The sequence below is a fragment of the Pongo pygmaeus genome, chromosome 9, assembly GCF_028885625.2.
Source record: "Pongo pygmaeus isolate AG05252 chromosome 9, NHGRI_mPonPyg2-v2.0_pri, whole genome shotgun sequence".
NCBI classification, from domain to species: Eukaryota; Metazoa; Chordata; class Mammalia; order Primates; family Hominidae; genus Pongo; species Pongo pygmaeus.
Window position 1 is genome coordinate 34882633 of NC_072382.2, and position 8822 is coordinate 34891454.

The 8822-nt window shown below is 44.5% G+C and overlaps 1 long non-coding RNA gene across 1 annotated transcript; it reads right to left on the minus strand.

Annotated features, from left to right (window-relative positions):
• Nucleotides 1-602: 602 nt before the first annotated feature.
• On the minus strand, nucleotides 603-7078 carry LOC129008613 (uncharacterized). The gene is made up of 3 exons (XR_010127566.1): nucleotides 6933-7078; nucleotides 4848-5606; nucleotides 603-1129 (listed from the first exon to the last, which is right to left on the minus strand). It is a non-coding gene; the product is annotated as an uncharacterized LOC129008613 (long non-coding RNA).
• Between the last annotated feature and the right edge of the window lie 1744 nt (nucleotides 7079-8822).

The following is an 8822-nucleotide window of genomic DNA, read 5'->3' on the forward strand; positions in this document are numbered from 1 at the left end:
AGGTTATGGGGCTTTCCTTGTCAAATGCTCATTGGTGATTAGAATGCATCTCTTTTGACTCCATCTCCAGATGTTTTCCTTTTCTCCATCAGTCCCTGGACCCATGCTATTTCCTGCAGAGCCATAATGAGCCTGGGTCCTCTATTCTCGGTCTACTTCCTGCACCCCCAGCCCAATCTCATTACAGGCATTAAAAAAACCACACAAATCAAAACAAATAAGCCCATTTGCTTTTGCTACACATTTATTTATTTATTTGAAAATTTGGCCGGGCATGGTGGCTCACACCTGTAATCCCAGAACTTTGGGAGGCCAAGACAGGTGGATCACGAGGTCAGGAGATTGAGACTATCCTGGCTAACATGGTGAAACCCCATCTCTACTAAAAATACAAAAACAAAAAAATTAGCCAGGCGTAGTGGCGGGCGCATGTAGTCCCAGCTACTCAGGAGGCTGAGGCAGGAGTATGGTGTGAACCTGGGAGGCCGAGCTTGCAGTGAGCCAAGATCACGCCGCCGCACTCCAGTCTGGGTGACAGAGCAAGACTCCATCTCAACAAAAAAAAAAAAAAAAAAAAAAAAAAAAAAAAATCAATTCAGACATTTTAATTATATTTATATTTCTTCCTCTCTTGTCTAACTTCCCCTCATTCTGGCCAATTACAAGGCCTTTATCTTTTTTCTTTTTTCTTTTTTGAGATGGAGTCTCACCCTGTCGCCCAGGTTGGAGTGCAGTAGTGCAATCTCGGCTCTCTGCAACCTCCACCTCCAGGGTTCAAGCGTTTCTTCTGCCTCAGCCTCCTGAGTAGCTGGCATTACAGGCATGCGCCACCACGCCCGACTAATTTTTGTATTTTTAGTAGAGACGGGGTTTCACTGTGTTGACCAGGCTGGTCTTGAACTCCTGACCTTGTAATCTGCCAGCCTTGGCCTCCCAAAGTGCTGGGATTACAGGCGTGAGCCTCTGCACCTGGCCTACAAGACCTTTTTCACATACTGGCACCAAGAGGCCAAAATTCAGTTAGAAGAAAAAAGTCTCCTGTTTTTGCTACATGTTGCCAGATGTTTCATGCTCCTACACCTGGGCCTCCTTTTGGTCCTGGTTTTAATATTTCTGATGTTTCTTTATTCTGGAAAGAAAGAAAAGGGGTATCACAATAGGAAAAGATGACAGGAGAGGGGAGGGAAGCAGAGAAACAAACTAAGGGTTTCTTTTATACTGTATTAACACATCATTATAAAATATCATTATAAGGCTTCTGACTATGTCATCCTTGGTACATCCTCAATCCCTAGATGCAATTCATCAGCAGGCCTTGTTGATTTTTACTTCTGCAGTATTTCTCAAGTCTATCCACCTCTTTCCATTTCAGCCATCATCACCCTAATTCAGTCTTCCCCTAGTTGGCACCTGTCAACTTGCCCCTCTAGTGCATTTTCCACATTGTAGACCAAGTGATCAAAAAAGGACTTTTGGCCGGCCATGGTGGCTCACGCCTGTAATCCCAACACTTCGGGAGGCCGAGGCAGGCGGATCACTTGAGGTCAGGAGTTTGAGACCAGCCTGGCCAACATGGTGAAACCCCATCTCTACTAAAAAAATTACAAAAACTAGCCAGGCTTGTGGTGTGTGGCTGTAATCCCAGCTTCTAGGGAGGCTGAGGCAGGAGAATTGCTTGAACCCGGGAGGCAGAGGTTGCAGTGAGCTGAGATCATGCCACTGCACTCCAGCCTGGGTGACAGAGCGAGACTCCGTCTCAAAAAAGAAAAAAAAAAAGAAAAAAAAGGACTTTTAAGCCTCATGCCAAATGCTGTAGGAAATAATAATAACAATCATCATCCCCATTGTTAAAATTTCTGAGCGCTTACTGTGTACCAGGTGCCATTTTTAATGCTCTCATGTCTAATTCATTTAATCCTTACAATAATGCTAGATGATCAATATTATTATTCCGATTTTAGAGATGAACACATGGAAGAACAGAGATGTATGTAATTTGCCCAAGGACACACAGCAGTGTAAGCAGCTACTTTAGGAACTCAGATCTGTAAGAGTTATTAAAAAAATGTTCCAGGCATTAATGTGTGTGTGTATTTGGCAATGCTGGAGGGGTCACAATCAAGTATAAATTGTTGTACAGGCCCCGCAGGATAGCAGGTGAGTCACTTTGTCACCAATCGATTGGAAGTAGGTGTCCGGACTGCTGGGCTGTGAACAATTGTGAGACTACATCTGGGCCCAGTGGGAAACTGTGAGGGATTAAGAGGGAGGTGTGTCTTGGGCCGGCCTCCTGGCTCAAGTGGGGTGGATACTTGTTTTCTATTGCTGGTGCAACCAATTACCATACATTTCATGGCTTAAAAGAACACAAATGTATTATTTTACAGTTATGGAGATCTAGAGTCCCAAATGGGTCTCATTAGGCTAAAATCGAGGTGTCGGCAGCTCAGCATCTCCTTCTGAAGGCTTTCCAGAAGAATCTGTAGTAGTGTGCCTGTAGTTTCAGCTATTCAGGAGGCTGAGGTAGGAGGATCACCTGAGTCTGAGGAGGTCATGGCTACAGTGAACTGTGATTGCCGCCACTGCACTCCAGCCTGGATGACAGAGTGAGACCCGTCTCAAAAAACAAAAAATAAATAAAAGGACTCTTGTGATTGCATTGGGCTCACTCTGGTAATCCAGGATAATCTCTTCATCTCAAAGCCCATGCCGTATTCATATCTGCGAAGTCTCTTTCACCATGTAAAGTAACATATTCGCGGGTTGCCGGGATTATGGCATGGATCTCTTGGCAGGGGGCATTATTCTGCCTACCCCAGGGGCTAATGGCATCATGTGATGCGAGTGCTCCCCTGGAACCAGGCTCTGTCTAGCCCTGAGAGCACAGGGACCCCAGTCTTATTTACTTTGGTATGTTTCATGTCTGCCATAATAGATGTGCAAATCTTTGATGAATGAATAAATGAAAGAACTGATAACAAATACACAGAGTAATAGGGTATCTGTCTTAGGAATGTAAGAAAAAACCGCCACTTTTAACATGGAAATTTGGAGGGGATCTTTTTCTAAATTTTAATGGAAATCCCATAGTTCGGGCAGTGCCAAAATTAATGGTGGTAACTGAGATTAATATATATATTGTTTTTTGAGACACAGTCTCGCTCTGTCACCCAGGCTGGAGTACAGTGGCATGATTTCGGCTCACTGCAACTTCTGCCTCCTGAGTTCAAGTGATCCTCCCGCCTCAGCCTCCCAAGTAGCTGGGATTACAAGCACGTGCCACCACACTCGTCTGGTTTTTATATTTTTAGTAGAGACAGGGTTTCACCATGTCAGCCAGGCTAGTCTCAAACTCCTGACCTCAGGTGATCCACCCGCCTCGGCCTCCCAAAGTGTTGGGATTACAGGTGTGAGCCACCATGGCCGGCCACTGAGATTAATATTAAGCAGATCTCAGTGCTGAATGAAATTCTGCATTTACCAGTCTTTTCTTGACATCATTGTCTTTTAACTGGCCCAGGGGGCAGAAGTCTGTTAAAGGAGAAGTATATAGAATCCATTCACTTATATGGAAGATGCTGGGAAGAAGGGGTGAGAAATGAGCCCAGGAACAGGCTCAGTCTCCCATGGGGAGAACATGTCTCCTTTCCTGTCTGCAGCAGCAGTTCTGCCTGGAGCCACACCACTCAGCCCCAGATAAAGTCAGGTCTTCCAGGAGCTCCCACTCTGGTCAGGATTTAGTTCAAGATATTTTAACGTGATTTACAAGGCCCCACCTACTCTGACTCTTTTCTGCCTCTCCAGCCTTGCCCCACACACCGCCCAATCCTGTCACACTGGCCTCCCCATGAACACCCACGGCCACCCACCTTCCTGCCTCAGGGCCTTTGACATGCAATTCTCCAATTCTGGAATACTCCTGCTACTTTCTTTTGCCTGGTTAACAGCTACTTATCCTTGAGGCTTGGCTTAAAATCTCATCCTGAAAGATATTTTCTTTAATCTTCAAATCTAAATCAGCACCCACTTCCTCACCCAGGTTATAAAAAAAAAATGGTATGGTATCAGGAACTCAGACTGACTTTGTATTCTAACTCCACCACTCCAGAGCTGTGTGACCTTGGGTGATACGTGTAAACCTCCATGTCTCTATTCTTCATGTCTGAAATGGAGCTAATGGTAGTACCTACTGCAGAGAATTGTTATGAGGATTAAATGAGATCATGCATGTAGAAAGTTTGGCAGAGTGCTACTATCAGTAGAAGCTACTATTTTCCTTTACAGCATTGATCAAAATTGCAATTATAAAATTATTATCATTATTTTTTGGAAGACAGAGTTTAGTTCTTGTCGCCCAGGCTAGAGTGCAATGGTACAATCTTGGCTCACTGCAACCTCCGCCTCCCAGGTTCAAGTGATTCCCCTGCCTCAGCCTCCCGAGTATCTGGGATTACAGGTGCCCGTCCACCACGCTCAGCTAATTTTTGTATTTTTGGTAGAGACAGGGTTTCACCATGTTGGCCAGGCTGGTCTCAAACTCTATTATTTGTTTCATATCTGTTTTCCTATATATAGAACCCTACAGGGGCAGCACAATATCTCTCCTGTCCTCCATTGTATCTGCAGTGCCCAGCATGCCACCTGCAATATTGTAGGCCTTCAGTAGATATATCTTGAATGGATGGATGAATGGATGGATGGATGGATGGATTACCTGGGTTGAGTCCCATGAAAAAGTGCCCCTTTGTCAGGAAATAATCAATATTATTAAAGAACATTATGTAGAAAATTTCAATTGTCAGAGTCTGGACTTATTAAAATTAGAACTTATCAGGCACAATACTCACTGTCTCTCCATTTCTGGGGTCTGTTCTCATGCAGGGCCTTGTGATGCTCATTGCCAGGCAGATTTATGAAACATCTTGACAGGGCTTACATTCCATATGTTACAATTTACACATTCCTGCTGAGGTCAAGGTGGGGAATGGCATGCGTGCTAATAGCTGTGTTTCTCACATGAACTTTCACATAAACCCTTTTTCCAGCTCATTTTACTGATATAATATACTTTTGTAAACGATTTTTTTTAAGGTCATAAATGAACGCTTCCTAATTTCCATTTTTCAGAGGATTACAAGTCTAGAAAGGGCAACTGGAGGTTTCTGAAACTAGCTGCTTCCACTGGCAGCAACTTTATCTGAACCATCCTCAAAGATCTCCAAGGAGACAAAGGACCACATTTCTCAGTGGAGTCCCACAACCTCCCTCCAGTTCTCCCCTCCTCAGGTCTCAAGGATACTACTCCAGGGGATGATGGCAGTGTGTGGTGTCGATCCTGCATATAAGAATGTTTGAAGTCCGAGAAAAAGTGCTCTTTTGTAGAAAACATCCAACAAAATTGCTCAAACAAAATGGCCAGTGTTGAGCCAGTTCGCATGTGGCTGGATGCCTCCCCCTGAGTTTTTGCTTCTTGGCAAGGAGGCCGACCAACATCAGTCTTCCTGTGCTTTAATTTTCCTTCTGACCTGAATTGTCAGTCACACTCTATCTTTGTTCCATTTGTCAAAACGCCATTGTTCTCTCTCTTCCCTGTGTTAGTTTCTTTTCTATTGTTAAAAAAAAAAAAAGTCAGAGCTGCTGTGGGTCAATGGAAGCAGGTCTTACTGGCTGTGCAGTTTGGCACGTGGCCCCAAGCCAGTCTCATCTTTCGGTGTTCACAGACCATGGAAATCATCTCCTGCCAAATAACTCAGGCTCCATCATGAGCCTACAACTCACAAAAGAGTTTCCGTCACCACTTGTTCTGTGTCAGGGCCATGACATATTGAATGGTGGGTTCCTATAATAGGGGCACATTCTCTTCCCAGATAAAATATATTTACATAAAATAGTAAGCTCAATACAAAAAAAAAACATTATTTTTCTAAGAGAAATGTCTGGTAGATCTGCTTTTTGAAGGGTCTGTTGCTCTAGAGACACACGTTGTTTAGTGCTGACCTGGGCCTGTGTTCAGGAACCCCAGCAGCAATTTCATGTGAGGACAGGATAACTAAGACATTTTAGATGCTGATGAGAAAATAATTCTGGATGCTCCCACAATCATGAGTTGTTTTCACCCCATTGTTAACATTATTTGCCCAAAGAATGCCTTTTACAACAGAATTTACAATTCAAGACCTATATTAGGTTGTGTTCTAAATGCTGCTTAAAGAGAAAAGTGATTTTTTCAAATATCAATAAGTAATACCTTTTTCTGTCCTTGTAAATTACCATTCTAAAATTTGGTGGGATCATTTACTAAATAGATCGATTCTTTTTTTTTTTTTTTGAGACAGTCTCACTCTGACCCCCAGGTTGGAGTGCAGTGGCGCGATCTCGGCTCACTGCAACCTCCACTCCCGGGTTCACAGCATTCTCCTGTCTCAGCCTCCAGATTAGCTGGGACTACAGGCACCTGCCACCACGCCCAGCTGATTTTTTTTGTATTTTCAGTAGAGACGGGGTTTCACCGTGTCTCGATCTCCTGATCTTGTGATCCACCCTCCTTGTCCTCCCAAAGTGCTGGGATTACAGGCATGAGCCACCGCGCCCAGCCCGATTCTTTTTTTTTAAAAAAGGATTATTGGGAACTGAATTGGGCAGTTTAGTGAACTCATGAAGAGAATATCCTATCAACTTCTAGAGAGAAAACCCTAGTTGTACATATTGGTTCAAGACTCATAATGGATTTGGATTTCTCAAAAGCAATGCTAGAAGTTAACAGCAAAGAGCAATGTCTCCAAAGTCTGAGAAAAAATTATGTTCAATGTATAATCATATAAACAGCTAAATATCAGTCAAGAAAAGGCTAGAATAAAGTTATTTTCAATACCCAAAGCTCCCTCAATTGCATCCCCACCTTTTTTCATCCCACTCTGGACCCGGAGGCTGACCTGTATGGATTGCACCAGCGGGCTTCTTAGCCTTCCACTTCCAGTAGGGTTTGGCCAATGGGAAATAGGGGCAGAGCCTGGAGGGAGAAAGAAGAATGAGGTCAGGCTCTGTGTTCCTTGGCTCCTTCCCTGCTAAGTCAGCTCAAGTTAACCATGTTCCTTTCAGAAGTTCGGCCTTTCTATACAGCAGGCTTCTCCACTCTCTCCAGCAACTTCAATTCCTCTGTCTGAGTTCTAGAACCACTCCCTCCTCTTCCCTCCTCTCTCAGCCACAGGGATGGTAACAGACTCCCCGCAGTGTCTAGAGCCAGGGGACTTCACTACCCCTCACTCGTTTCCCTTAACCCTGCCCACACCTTTTAAAATAGACCCTTCATTACAGCCTGGCCACCATGGTGAAACCTTGTCTCTACTGAAAATATAAAAATTAACTGGGCATGGTGGTGTATACCTGTAGTCACAGCCACTTGAGAGGCTGAGGCAGGAGAATCGCTTGGGAGGCGGAGGGTGTACCACTACACTCCAGCCTGGGCAACATAGTGAGATTCTCTCTCCAAAAACAACCAACCAACCAAACAAACAAAAAAACAGACCGTTCATTAAGTGTTCCTCAATTGCCCCATTTGAATGCGTTTCCACAGGAGCTTGACTAACACTAGTACCTGGATGACAGGGAATGGTTTTACTCAGTCCTCTAAGACGCTATAGCAGTTAGCATCAAAGGCTTTAGAATCACTTCAACCTGAGCTCTGCCATTTTCTTTTCTTTTATTTTCTTTTTTTTTTGAGACGGAGTCTCCCTCTGTTGCCAGGCTGGAGTGCAGTGGCATGATCTTGGCTCACTGCAACCTCTGCCTCCTGGGTTCAAGCGATTCTCGTGCCTCAGCCTCCCAAGTAGCAGGGACCACAGGCATGCGCCACCGCACCCAGCTAATTTTTGTATTTTTAGTAGAGATAGGGTTTCACCATGTTGGCCAGGATGGTTTCGATCTCCTGACCTCGTGATCCACCCACCTCAGCCTCCCAAAGTGCTGGAATTACAGGCATGAGCCACCGCGGCCGGCCAGCTCTGCCATATTTTAGCTGTGGGACTTTGGACAAATGACAAGCTCTCCACATCTCATATATACAATGAAGATTTAAAAATGACTTTTCACCCAGGATTTTTGTGAGGATCAAATGAGATCATCTAAGAAAACATGTAACGTGGTGCCAGTAACTTAAAAAGCATCTATAAAGGGTCGTTACTCTTTATCGTTAGTAACCTCCTGCTGCTGCTAGCTTGCCAATGGCTGCCTGCTGCACAAACAGGCCAAATGGCCCAAAGGAAGCCCCAAAGTTTCATTTATGTATCCTGAAGGGGTGCAGAAGAAAGCTGGACCAAGTGACAAGCTGCCTGCCTCTAATCCTCGAAGGGTGTCCTGGGTAAGGAACACTGCTGTTGCTTTTTTGGGTTAAACCCTGACAGGCAGGGTGGGGCATCCTCTGGCCCTGGCTCCAAGTTCCACCCACAGTCCTTAGTTCATGACCCTTGTGCTCATTGCCAGAGATAAAGGAGTAACTGGAACCAAGGCACATTTCTTAGAAGAGATGTGATCCCAAATACCTGACTGAGTATCTCTGGCTCTCTTCCTGAGGTTCTCAAACAGGCAGAACTGTTTCAGCTTTGAGCATCTGACTCCCTGCCTGGGGTATCTAACCCCTCTATCTAACTATACGAGAAGCCCAGAAAATCAACCTTGATGGAGTTCTGTCTTTTAATGAATGTGGAAGGTGCCAATTTTCCTTTTTTTCTTTGCAATATTCTGTTAGCTCAATCCTTCAGGATTCCTTGTGAGATGGAAGGTGTAGAAGGGAGAGATGAGAGTGAGAAGGTCCAGCTCAGTAAATG